Source organism: Leopardus geoffroyi, chromosome D1 (assembly GCF_018350155.1).
Source record: "Leopardus geoffroyi isolate Oge1 chromosome D1, O.geoffroyi_Oge1_pat1.0, whole genome shotgun sequence".
Taxonomy (NCBI): domain Eukaryota; kingdom Metazoa; phylum Chordata; class Mammalia; order Carnivora; family Felidae; genus Leopardus; species Leopardus geoffroyi.
Genome location: NC_059329.1, coordinates 46,975,832 through 46,990,676, shown reverse-complemented (window position 1 = coordinate 46,990,676; position 14,845 = coordinate 46,975,832).

The following is a 14,845-nucleotide window of genomic DNA, read 5'->3' as shown; positions in this document are numbered from 1 at the left end:
TACCTTATTCCATGACTTCACTTTGCCTTTCCTACATCAGAAAAAACTGGGAAGTCTATTGATATTTTCCTTTGGTGTTGGAAAGCAGGGCTTGCCAAAGTGGCTGTAATGAGGCCTGAATGAAGAAATTAGGGAAATCTTGATCTGGGCGTGAAGCCAAAGGTGAAGCTAGGTGAAAGGCAGCAAGGAACTAGAGGCAAGATAGGGCAGAGGTATTAAATACAACCTGGGGCTCATCTCTCAAGGTTCAAATCTTGGCTTTACTCCTTACCAACAGGATGACTTTTAACAAGCTGTTTCGCCCCTCTGCACCTCCATTTCCTCATCTGTAAAATAAAGATTTTATTTACTTCATAGTGTTGTTGGGATTAAATGAGTTAATATCTGTAAACCAAAACAGTGGCCAACTCACAAGAAGTCTACATGTGTTACAGCCATTACTGTTATTGTTGCTATGACTCCATACCAATTATCACAGTCCTTTCCCTAGCTGTAATGAATGATTTTAGCATTTTTCTAGGAAATATTAGAAAAAGCACAGCAAGGAAAATTCACAAGATATCTTTCATATAAATAAATATGTACTCATTTATTCAGCTAGTATTGATTCAAGACCTGGTGTATGAAAGACATTGTATCCCACACATTGGGCAAGTTATTTAAGCTTTCTATTTCCTCTGAAAACATACTAATAACTGCTTTGCAGTGAGATTACAAAGATTAAAGTGCATGGAACCATACCATACCCCAGCATATACATAGTGCTTAATAAATGTGTTTATATTGTCTGTTTTCCCTGCCAAGTATATAACAAAGACTAAGATGCAGTCCCTATTATGATAGCTTACCTTCTCTCCTGCCTTTTCTCCTCCATTTCCCCCAATTGCCTTAACCATGTAATTTCCACCCCCCCAACCCCCTGCACTTTTGTATTGTATTGCATCACATTGTATTGTTTGCAGTGTATTGTATTGATTTTCTCCCTGCTTTTATCAATTACCACCTAAAATATGGGTGCCTGGATTGCCTGGCTCAGAGAGGCAATGGTACTTGCATTCAGTAGTCCCACAGGATTATAGTAAACAAAGAAGTTCTTAGTAAGCTCAAACATACCTCCTGTGGCAATACACCCCAGCCCAGTGCAGAGAAAGTAGGCAAAAACTCAGAACTACCACTTACTCTGTGGAAGTAGTCTAGCTACATATTTTCCCAGCTCTTGCCTATGGGGACCAGTCTCCAACTAGCCTACATTTAGGTGCTGACTGCTTCCCTTTGAGACAATAATGGATTTTGGCACACCCTCAACTGATTGGGGCCACTAAGAACAAAAGATGACTTGGACAACACAAAGATTTCAGAGACAACCAGGAAAACAAGCCAGGCTAATTGATTTATCTCCTACATGAGACCATGGAAAGCCACATGTAAAAGAATAAAACCTATCTCATACCATATAATAAATCAACTCAAAAAAATAGACTTAAACTTAAGACCTGAAGCCCTGAAACTCTTAGAAGAAAACACAGGGAGTAAACTTTATGACATCAGTCTTGTCAATGATTTTTTTTTATATTATTTGACACCATAAGCAAAGGCAACAAAAGCAAAAATAAACAAATGGGGCCATATCAAACTAAAAAGTTTCTGCACAACAAAGGAAACTATCTACAAAAAAAAAAAGGCAACCTTCTGAATGGCAGAAAATATTTGCAAACCATATATCTGATAACAGGCTAATGTCCAAAGTATATAAGGAACTCCTACAACTCAACAGCAAAAAGCAAACAATATGATTTTAAAAATGGGCAAAGGAACCTAATAGACATTTTTTCCATAAAAGACATATAAATGGCCATCAAGTGCCCAAAAAGGTGTTCAAGATCACTAATCATCAGGAAAATGCAAGTCAAAATCACAATAACACCTCATACCTGTTAGAATGGCTATCATCAAAAAGACAGATAAAAAGTGTTCATGAATGAGGAAAAAAGGGAATTCTTGTGCAATGTTGGTGGGAATATAAATTGGTGCAGCCACTATGAAAAACAGTATGGAGTTTTCTCAAAAAATTAAAAATAGAGCTACTATATGATCCAGAAATTCCACTCCTGGTACATATATGCAAAACAAATGAAACATGATATCAAAGAGATACCTGTATTCCCATGTTTATTTCACCATTATTCACAATAGCCAAGATATGGAAACAACTTTTTGTCCATCGATGGATGAATGGATAAAGAAGATGTGAGATATATATTCTATTGTGTTTATATACACTGTGTATATATTAAAATAATGTATAATAATATTGTATAGGATAATACATACAATTATAAGTGGATAACTATAATATTATAAATGAAAATAGTCATGTATAATATATAAATAACAATGTACTATATGTGTCTATATACATATATAGACTAATATTTTCCAGCCATTAGAAAGAAGGAAATCCTACTATATATAACAACATGGGTGGAACTTGAGGACATTATGTTAAGTGAAATAAGATGGAAAAAGAAAAATATTTCATGGTATCATGATGTCATTTATAAGTGGAATCTAAAAAAAAAAGTCATACTCGTAGAACATAGAGTAGAAAAGTGGTTGCCAGGGGCTAGGGTGGGAAAATAGGGAGAGGTTTGTAAATGGTTACAAACTTTTAGTATAAGCAATAAGCTCTAAGATGAATTGGTCTGAAGATCTGATATAAAACATGAATATAACTGATAAATACTGTACTGTATAATTGAAATTTACTAAGAGATTAGGACTTAAAAGTTCTCACAAACACAAAAGGATAATTGTGTGAGGTGATGGATGTGTCAATTAAATTAGATGGGAGGAACAATATACACATGTATCAAGTTATCACAATGTATACTTTAAATATCTTACAACTTTACATGTTAATTATACCACAGAAAAACTGAAATTTTTTAAAGCCCCAGATTCAAGAAACTCAATGAACTCCAACTAAATGAAATTTCAGAAAAAATACCCACACACTACATCATAATCTAATAGCTTAAAACCAGTATGAAAAAGAAAATCTTTGTAGGAGTCAGAGAAAAACCAAAAGAGAGAAGGATGACAACAGACTTCTCACTGGCAACAGTGCTAGCCAGAAAAAAAGTAGAGCAAAACCTTTAAAATACTAACATTAAAAAAAAAAAAAAAAAGTCTGGGCACCTGGCTGGCTCAAATGGCGGAGCATGCGACACTTGGTCTCAGGGTCATGAGTTCGAACCCCATGTTGGGTGCAAAGATAACTTTAAAGAGTCAACCTAGAATCCTATAGCTGCAGAAATATTTTTCAAAAACTAAGGCTAAATAGGGAGCGTGACATCAGCAATATGGCAAAATAGAAAGCCACAGACCCTCTCCCATGAAGACATAGAACAAATTAAAGGACAAGGAACAAATTAAATCTCCAGAAACTATTCCTAACAAAACACAGACCAAGTACCTTTATAAGAAAATCCAGAAACTGTTACTCCAACACAGTGTGGCACAATTAGGAGGAAACTCCCTTCTCCCTGTTGAAAGGAGTGAAACATATCCATCATTCTGACTTTTAGGGGACTGCCCAAGGGACGATTTTCTGTCTTTCCTGAATCCAAGTACTGACAGGAATAGTGTGCCAGGATAGGGATGGCTGAGAACAGACTATCAACATGCACCAGAGTCTTCATTACCACAGAAACAATAGGTAAAGCTCCAATACTGCAGCTTAATACAGCACCAAAGAGGCCACAGTATCACAAAGTGGCACCAGCAAGAGCACTTGAGACGAAATTGGCCAAGTTCCTCAAGCACAAAGAAGATGCATCCCCAGAAAAGCCTGGAGGAATCTCTAGAATATCTAGCTGGGCTGAGTAGAGAAAGTTTTTCCTACACAAAAGCAAAGCAAAAAACCTGGGGGCAATGAGTGATTCTTCAAATGCCGAAATCCCAACAAAAAATAACAACCCATACTAAGAAATAAGGAAAATGGCACATTTAAAGGAACAAATTAAATCTCCAGAAACTATTCCTAAAGAAACAGACATATACTAAGGATATGAGTATAAGGATATGAGATATAAGGATACTCAATAAATTAAAAGAGAGCATGGATAGACAACAAAATGAAATCGGGAAAAATTATGCATGAACAAAATGAGAATATCAACAAAGAGATAGAAACTATGAAGAAGAACCAAACAAAGTCTGGAAATTAGGAATACAATATCTGGATTGAAAAATTTACTAAAGGTACTCGATGTCAATCAGAAGAAAGAATCAATGAACTCAAAGACAAGACATTTGAAATTATTGCAGCAGAGGAGCAAAAAGAAAAAAAGAATGAAGAAAAATGAAGTGAACCTAAAGCACTTTTGGAACATCATCAAATGGAACCATATATGCATTATGTGAATCCCAGAATGAAAAGAAAGAGAAACTATTTGAAAAAATAATGGCCAAAACCTTCCCAACTCTGAGAAACAAATGGGCATACAAAGTCAAGAAGCTCAAGGAACCCCAATTAGGAAAAATCCAGAGGGATTTACAGTGAGAGAAATTGTTGAAGGAGGTAATCAAGAAGATATGACCACCAGTTGACGTGCAAGCTGAACCCGGGCAACCGGAGGCTCATCTTGCGGCCACCCAAGACAAGCCTTGTATGTAAATTCCTTATTAAAACTTCCACCAACCAATCTGGAGTGGTCTGATTCTTGCTTTGGTCTCTACTTGCCCTTTATGTACAGAGACAGTTTGCAAACCAACGGACATCATAAACTGTCCAAAGTCAAAAACAGAGCATCTTGAAAGCAATGAGGGAAAAGCAACTTATTACATACAAAAGAGCTACTATTAGATTTCTCAGTGGAAACTTTGCAGGCTAGAAGGGAATAAGATTACATATTCAAAGTACTGATGTAAGAAAAAAATGGCAACCCAGAATATTATATCTGGAAAATCTGTCCATCAAAAACAAAGAAGAAATTAAGAATTTCCCAGATAAACAAAAGTTGAGGGAATTCATTACCACTAGATTTACCCCCATAAGATAGGCTAAAGGGACTCCTTCAAATCGAAGCAAAAGGACTATAAACAGTAACACAAAACCATACAAAAATATAAAACTCCCTGGTAAAGTTAAATATTTTAAAAAATATAGAATCTCGAAGTATGATAATGTAGGTATGTAAATCACTTTACAATATAGTATAGAATTTAAGAAAAAGCATAAAAAGCTGTAGGTTTATGTTAAGAAATATGCAATATAAAAAGATGTAACTATATCGTCAGTAACATATAGTGTGAAAAGCAGAGATGTAAAAGAGTGGATTTTACACACAATTGAAGTGATTATCAGTTTAAAGTAGATTGTCATAACTTTAAAACATTTCATGTTATTGCAGTGGTAATCACAAAGAAAATACCCATATAGTATACAGAAAGGGAAATGAAAATAGAATCAAAGTATGAAACATTCCTCCAAAGAGACAACATGTTAGGCCACAAAACAAAGCTTAAAAAGAAGATTCAAACCATTCAAAATATCTTCTTTAACCATGATGAAATGAAATTAGAAACAAATTAAAAAAAAACAAGAAAATTCACAAATATGTGGAAACTTAACTCTTTTTAAATTATTCAACATATATTATTCCATATATTAATATATGTAACACATTAATATATTCAATAGGCATAACTAAAATCTCTCAAATTATAGCTCAAATATATTCAATTTGTTTAGTATAAACCAAATCTCTCTTACTGTGTTTAGACTCGATTGACATCAGTGTCAGGAGAGGCAGACCACTATTGGCCCTCCTACATGTTCTCCTCCATGTTCTTGCGGAGCGTGTCAAACTGAAAACCCTATCTGTCCTTTGACTCTGCATCCTTTCTATAGGTAGTCACACAGGCAAATTAATAAGTCCACAACAGATGACCATTATACAACTCCCTTCATTTTTTTTCTTCTTCACACATAAAAAAGCCTGTTTACTTAGTTTCTTTTTATAAATTATGAAGTTTTGTTTTTTAAAGTATTTATATTTTGGTTTCTTTTTTATTGAGATATAATTAACATATTAGTTTCAGGTGTACAACATAATGATTCAATATATGTGTATATTTCAAAATTATCACAATAAGCCTAATTAACATTCATCACCACACATAATTACAAATATCTTTTTCTTGTGATGAGAACTTTCAAGATTTACTGTCTCAGCAAATTTCAAAATTACAATACAGTGTTATTCACTGTGGTCACTATGCTGTACATTACACCCCCAGGACTTACTTATTTATAACTGAAAGTTTGTACCTTTTGACCACCTTCACCATTTCACGCATCCTTTATCCCCCACCTCTGGCAACCACCAATCTGTTAATCTGTATTTATGAGTTGGTTTTGTTGTTGTTGTTGTTGTTTGTTTGTTTGTTTTAAATGCCACATGTAACTGAGATCAATGGTATTTGTCTTTCTTTGTCTGACATTTCATTTAGTATAATGGACCTCAAGGTCCATCCATGTTGCCACAAGTGGCAAGATTTCCTTCTTTTTTTTTTATTTTATTTTTTTTAATTTTTTTTTTTCAACGTTTATTTATTTTTGGGACAGAGAGAGACAGAGCATGAACGGGGGAGGGGCAGAGAGAGAGGGAGACACAGAATCGGAAACAGGCTCCAGGCTCTGAGCCATCAGCCCAGAGCCCGACGCGGGGCTCGAACTCACGGACCGCGAGATCGTGACCTGGCTGAAGTCGGACGCTTAACCGACTGCGCCACCCAGGCGCCCCGAGATTTCCTTCTTTTTATGGCTGAATACTATTCAATTGTGTGGATGTATATCACATTTTCTTTATCCATTCATCCATCAATAAACATATAGGTTGAGTCTATATCTTGGCTATTATCAAGTACTGCAATAAAACTGGGAGTGCATATATCTTTTGGAGATAGTGTTTTTGTTTCCTTCAGATAAATACCCAGAAGTGAAATGATCAGATTATATGATAGTCATATTTTTTCCCATTTTTTTTGTTTTATTGATGCTGATGCTCAGGCCTTGACCTTCTGCAGCACTCCTGCTACTGCTGCTGCTGCTGCTGCTGCTGCTACTGCTACTTGGTCTTCAGGTTCTCCTGGTGCCGGTTAAGTCACAGCACATGGTATGTGTCTTCTTGGACCACAGATCCAGGGACTTGTATTTCTTACTCTCAAAGAATTTCCTGAGGTTCTCTTCCAAGTCTAGTTGATGATGGTGCTAGATTAACTTAAAAAAGAAGAAAGAAGACTCAAAGAGCTAAAATAGAAATGAAAGCAGGGATTTTACAACTTATGACCCCAAATTAACAAGGATCATGAGAGACTACTATCAATAGTCTCTACAATCAATAATTATATGCCAAAAAATTGGATAACCTAGATGAAATGGACAAATTCCTAGGAACATCTAACCCATCAAGATTGAATCATGAAGAAATAAAAAATCTGAACAGACCTATAACTAGTAAGGAGACTGAAGCTGTGATTAAAAAGCTCCCAACAAAGAAAAGTTTATGAGCAAATGGCTTCACTGAAGAATTGTACCAAACATTTAAAGAATCAATACCAGTCCTCCTCAAACTCTGCCTATGAGTTTAAGAGAAGGGAATACATGCAAAGTCATTCTATGAAGCCAGTATTACAGCATTATCCTGATATTAAAACAAAAAAAGTTAAAGATCCAAGAAAGTTATAGAACAATATTCTTGGTTCATATTGATGCAAAGATCCTAAACAAAATATTGGCAAACTAAATTCAAAAGAACATCAAAAAGTTCATATACAATGACCAAGTGGAATTTATACTTGGAAAACAAGGATGGTTCAATATAAAAATATCAATCAATGTAATATATCTCATTAACAAAATCAAGGACAAAACCACATGATCATCTCAATACAGAAAAATTAAATATCTCTTATGATAACAGTTACTCAACAAATTAGAATAGAAGAAAACTACCCCGATGTAATAAAAGCCACATATGGAAAGCTCATAGCTAATATACTCAATGGTAGAAGACTGAAAGCTCCTTCACTAAGATGAAGAACAAAGCAAACATGTCCACTCTTGACAACACTATTCAATGTAGTACTTGAAGTTCTAGCAAAAGTAATTAGATAAGAAATTGGGGGGAAAAGTAAAATTATCTCTGTTCTCAAATGACATACTCTTATATGTAGAAAAACCTAAAAATCCCAGAAAAAAAAAAAACTATTACAACTAAAAACTATTTCAACAAATTGGCAGGATACAAAAGCAACACACAAAAATTAGTTGTCAATAACAATAACAATGCTCAGTCCAAGAAAGTTGTCAATAACAATAACAATGCTCAATCCAAGAAAGAAATTAAGAAAATAAACCCAATTAATATGCCATTGAAAGGATAAAATACTTAAGAATACATTTATTCAGGGAGGTGAAAGACTCATTGACTCAAAACTACAAAACATTGCTAAAATATTAAAGAAGACAAAATACATGGAAAGACATCCTGTGCTTCTGGATTGGAAGACTCAGTATGGTTCAAATATCCATATGACCCAAATTGATCTACAGAGTCAATGCAATCCCTATCAAAATATCAGTGGCATTTTTTTTTTTCAGAAATAGAAAAAAATATCTTAAAATTCATATGGAATATCAAGGTATCCTGACTAGCCAAAACATTCTTGAAAAAGGAGAACAAAGTTGGAGGCCTCACACTTCATATGTCAAAACATAGTACAAAGCAACAGTAAGTAAGATGATGTGCTGTCATAAAGATAGATATATCAACCAATGGAACACAATAGATATTCCAGAAATAAATCTTTGCATATATGGGCAAATGATTATTGACAAGGCTGTCAAAACTATATAATGGGAAAAGGATGGTCTCCTCAAATAAATGGGGTTTGGAAAACTGGATATCCACATACATACATACATACATACAGTTGGATCTTTTCCATACTCCATATCCAAAACTAACTCAAAATGGATTAAAGACTAAAATGTGATTAAAGACCAAAAACTACACAACTCCTAGAAGTAAACATAGAAAAATGAACTTCAGTACATTGGATTTGGCAATAATTTCTTGGCTATGACATCAAAGCACAGAAACAAAAAAAGCCTGTGCAAAACAAAATAAATCCAATTAATATATGACAAATGACTTCAACAGACATTTTCCTAAAGAATATACACAAATGGCCAATAAGCACACAAAAAGATGCTCAACGTCACAAATCATCAGGGGCATGCAAAGTAAAACCACTATGAGATACCCTCTCACACTCATCAGGATGGCCACTATCAAAAGAACAAAAAAATAAGTGCTGACAAGGAAATGGAAAAGTTGGAACATTTGTGCCATGCTGGTAGGAGTGTAAGATGGTGCAGCCATCATGGAAAACAGTATGGCAATTCCTCAAAAAAATAAAAATAGAAATACCACATGATCCAATAATCTCACTGCTGGGTATGTATACAATAGCATTCAAAGCAGAGGCTTGAAATGATATTTGCACACCCATGTTCTTTGTAGCATTACTCACAATAGCCAAGTGATGAAACAATCCAATGTTCATGATTGAATAAATGGATAAAGAAAATGTGGTACCTACATATACATACTTGGAATATTATTCATTCTTTTTCATTTTTTTGAGAGAGAGAGGGAGCAAGTGAGTGAGGGGCAGAGAGAGATGGGGAGAAAGAGAACCCCACAAGGGGCAGAGAAAGAGAGAGAGAGAGAGAGAGACAGAAGTGGGGCACACCCAAGATGGGGCTTCAGCTCATCAGATGCAGGGCTCAAACTCACAGAACTGTGAGATCGTGACCTGAACCAAAGTCAGATGCTTAACTGATTGAGCCACCCAGGTGCTCCATAATATTATGCATTCTTTAAAAAGCAGTAAATCCTGTAACATGCTGCAGAATGGATGGAAATTTACTAAATAAAATAAGCCAGTCACAAAAGAACAAATAAAGTATGATTCCACTCATATGAAGTATCTAAAGTAGCTAAACCCAAAGAAACAGAAAGTAGAAAGGTGTTTACCAAAGGCTGAGAGGAGTGGAGAGGAGTAATTAGTATTAAGTGGGTATAGAGCTTCAGTAGAGAAAAAATTATAGGGGCTCCTGGGTGGCTCAGTCAGTTAAGCATCTGACTTCAGCTCAGGTCATGGTCTCACAGTTCATGGGTTCAAGCCTTGCGTCAGGCACTGTGCTGACAGCTCAGAGCCTGGAGCCTGCTTTACATTCTGTGTCTCCCTCTCTCTCTCTGCCTCTCCCCCACTCACACTCTGTCTCTCTCTCTCAAAAATACAATAAAAATATTAAAAAATCTAAAAAATAAGAAAAAATATAGAGATCTGTTGCATAACACTGAATATACTTAACATTACTGAACCAAACATTTTTAAATGGTTAACATGGTAAATTTGATGTTATGTGTTTTTTACCACAATTTTAAAACTAAGGTTAAATACTTTTTAGAGTTGGAAAAATGTGAGAGAATTCACTACCAGAAGATTTGCATTCTAAGAAATGACAATAGAAAGAAAATGATACCAAATGGAATATCTATAAAAAGAATGAAGGGGGGCGCCTGGGTGGCGCAGTCGGTTAAGCGTCCGACTTCAGCCAGGTCACGATCTCGCGGTCCGTGAGTTCGAGCCCCGCGTCAGGCTCTGGGCTGATGGCTCAGAGCCTGGAGCCTGTTTCCGATTCTGTGTCTCCCTCTCTCTCTGCCCCTCCCCCGTTCATGCTCTGTCTCTCTCTGTCCCAAAAATAAAATAAACGTTGAAAAAAAAATTTAAAAAAAAAAAGAATGAAGGGGTATTAAGGAGGGCTCTTGTGTTGAGCATTGGGTGTTATATGTAAGTGATGAATCACTAAATTCTACTTCTGAATCCAATATTACACTGCATGTTAACTGGAATCTAAATAAAAATTAAAAAAAATAAATTAACAGTTTTGATAAGGATATGCTTATCATAATTTGAATATCATACTTTGAAATGTAATATTTTGATTCCAATTAATTATTACTATATGTGCAACTAATTACCAATAGTAATTCCCAATTTTTGTCTTCAAACATTTACATATTTTATAATAAAAAATAAAATTAAAAGGCTAAATAAATGAATAAAAATAAAATAAAATAAATAAATAAAAATAAATAAAAAGAATGAAGAGTACTACAGATGGAAAATATGTGGATAAAGGTAAATTTTCTTAGTTTTAAAAGTGTTTTCAGGGAAACCTGGGTGGCTCAGTCCATTGAGCCTTCAACTTCAGTTCAGGTCATGATCTCATGGCTTGTGAGTTCGAGCCCCGCATTGGGCTCTATGCTGGCAGTTCAGAGCCTGAAACCTGCTTTGGATTCTGTGTCTCCCTCTCTGCACCACCATCCCTGGCTTGTGTGCCACCCCTCCCCAGCTTATGTGTGTGCTCACTCTCTCTCTCAAAAACAAATAAACATTAAAAAAAATGCTTTCAAAGACAAATGACCATTGAAATAAACAAAAAATAACCATGTATTGTGTTGTTTATAACATACTTAGAAGTAAATGTATGATAATAACAAAAAGACCAAGAAAAAATAAAGAAAAGTATACTGTTGTAACATTCTTTTATCATACATAAAATGGTATAATATTACTTGAAGATAGGTTGTGATAAGTTAAAGATGTTGCAGGTTTAATTGTGTCCCTCCAAAATATATTTGCAAGTTCTAATCCTCAGTACCTGTGAATGCATCCTTATTTGGAAACAGGGTCTTTGCAGATGTAATCAAGTTAAGATGAGGTATATTGGATTAGGGTGGGCCCTTAATGAATGACTAGCATTTTCATTAGACTAGAGAAATTTGGGTACATAGGCACACACAGAGGGGAAAAGACCCTGTGAAGGCACAAAGACACAGGGATAGATGCCATGTGAATACAGAAGAAATTGGAGCAATGCATTGACCAGAGACATCAAGGTTTGCCAGCAAACACCAGAAGCTAGGAGAGAAGCATGGAACAAATTGTCCTTCAACACTTCCAGTAGGAACCAACCCTGCCAATACATTGATTTCAGACTTCTAGTCTCCAAAACAGTGAGCAAATAAACTTGTTGTTGTAAGCTGCCCAGTTTCTGGTACTTTCTTATAGTAGCCTGAGGAAACTAAAACAGGTGTATACAGTACTATACATGCTAAAGCAATCATTGCAATTTTTAAAAAGAACTGTAGGTAATAGGCCAGTAAATGAATAAAATGTAATAAAAAATATTCAATTAGTCAAAACAAACAAAAGCAGAAAGAAAAGGGGGACATAGAACAGATGGAAGAAATAGAAAACAGATTTCAAGGTGATATATTTTAAACCCTGGGATATAAAAATCATATTAAATACAAATGGCCTAACCACCCCCCTTCATTAAAAGTCAGAAATTGTCAATTTAGATTTTAAAAATCCAATTATCTCCTGCCTATAAAGCCTGCATTAAGTACAAAGACACAAGTAGGTTAAAAAGCAAAAGGATGGGGAAAGCTATGTCATATTTATACTAATTTTAAAAAGTTACTGCAGTAGCTATATTAATATTAAACAAAGTGAATTACAAAGTAAAAGATATTACCAAGTATTAAGAAGGTCATTTCATAGTTATACAGGGATCAATTTATCCTAAATATTTATTCATATAATATGGAACTTCAAAACACATGAAGCAAGAACTGATAGAATTGAAAGGAACAATAGGAAAATTTCCATAATAGTTGGAGATTTCATTAACCTCTCAGTAATTGATAGAACAAGTTGGTAGCAATTCAGAAAGGATAAAAAGTCTTAAACAATGCTATCAACCAATTTGTGATAACTGATGTTTTAGAACACTTGGCACAACAACAGCAGCATATACATTATTTTCAATCAAACATGGAACATTTATCAACATGGACCAGAATCTGGGCTATAAATATCAATAAAATTTAAAGGATCTAAATCATACAAAGTATATTCTGTGACCACAATGGAATTGAATTAGACATATTAACAGAAAGGTACATGGAGAATTGGAACTATTAGAAAACTAATAAACATACTTCTAAATAACTCATGGATAAAAGAAAAAAAGCGAAGAGAAATTAGAAAGTGTTTTGAACCAGGGTCTCCTGGCTGACTCAGTCGTTTAAGCATCCAACTTTGGCTCAGGTCATGATCTCATGGTTCAGTTCTTGAGTTCGAGCCCCACATCGGGCTCTGTGCTGACGCTCAGAGCCTGGCGCCTGCTTCAGATTTGGTGTCTCCTTCTCTGAATTCCCCTCCCCACTCACACTCTATCTCTCTGTCTCTCTCTCAAAAATAAATAAACATTTTAAAAAATTAAAAAAAGAAAGTGTTTTGAACCAAATTAAAATGATAAACATTTCAAAATATGTGGGATACAGTTAAAGCAGTACTTGGAGGGAAATTCATAGCACTAAACACATATGTTGGGGGTGGGGGAAAGATCTCACTTCAAATGACCTCAGCTCCTTCCTAAAGAATTTGGAGATAAACCCCGGATTCTTGATTTCAGCTCAGGTCATGATATCATGTTAGTGGGTTGGAGCCCCATTACAGGTTCTGTGCTGCTGGTGTGAGCCTGCTTGGGATTCTCTGTCCCTCTGTCCCTCCCCTGCTCCTCAAAATAAATAAATTAATTAAAAAAAATTATAAATAGAGGAGCAACTAAATCCCAGGTAGGAAGAAGAAAACAAATAATATAGATCAAAGTACAAAACAATCAAATTGAAGACAAAAAAAACAACCCAAAAAAAAAAAAAAAAAAAAACCACAATGAAATTTAAAAAAGAAAAAACAATCCGGTTACTTGAGAAGATCAAACCAACCATTAGCCAGATTGACCAGAAACTCAAAAAAAGAGAAGACACAAATGACAGATATCAAGAGAAATGTGATCTCACTACCCATTCTACAGACTTAAAGGCTAATAAGAAAATATAGTAAACAATTTAAGCTAATAATTTGAGAATTTAGATGAAATGGACGTTTCTTCTTGTGAAGAACTGATTTTTTAAATAAAATCTCAATTACTAAATTGCTTTTATTACTTCAGAATGGCATGCTGCAGATACTGTACAGCACGAATATTTATAGATTTTAAAATTAGCTTAAAACCGTTAAAAATTAAATTTGAATGAGTATAGAATGGAGACAAAGTAGTCACTTGCGCACGCACTCACGCGTGCGAACAGACGTTATGGTTAGAATCTTAAGCTGGTTTTCTCAAACTGTCTCTGACTTTTACCTAGGAAACTTTCCAGGTGAGGAGTATACTGGCTTTTTGGCTTGGAATCTGAGGACCTGTTTTAATTTTCTGGTTTATTGACCAGCGACGATTTGACATTGGATAAATTCCTCCCAGCCAAAGGAGTTTTGGGCGCTCTTCTCCTGCTCACGTCGCCAATGAAATTTTCCCTCTTTATTTTGAATACCTCTTTCTCCTTGATAAAGCTCAGTCATTTCCAAAGCAACCTTGGCAAGCACTTTTATAGGATCCTCACAACTTTACAAAATAATCAAGGAGAGTATTATTTCCCCTCCTGTTTTATAGATGAGAAAAGAACCAATGGAGATGAGAACTGAGAGGTCTTCAGAGGCTTGGTCCAAGACTTTGGTTCTCAATTGTTCTGACTTACGAAGCCACTAGCTTTCTCACTCTCTAGTTTTTCTTTCACCATAATTCACCCAACCCTTTTTTTTTTTTTTATAAGCAGTCCTCAGCAGGGCACCAGAG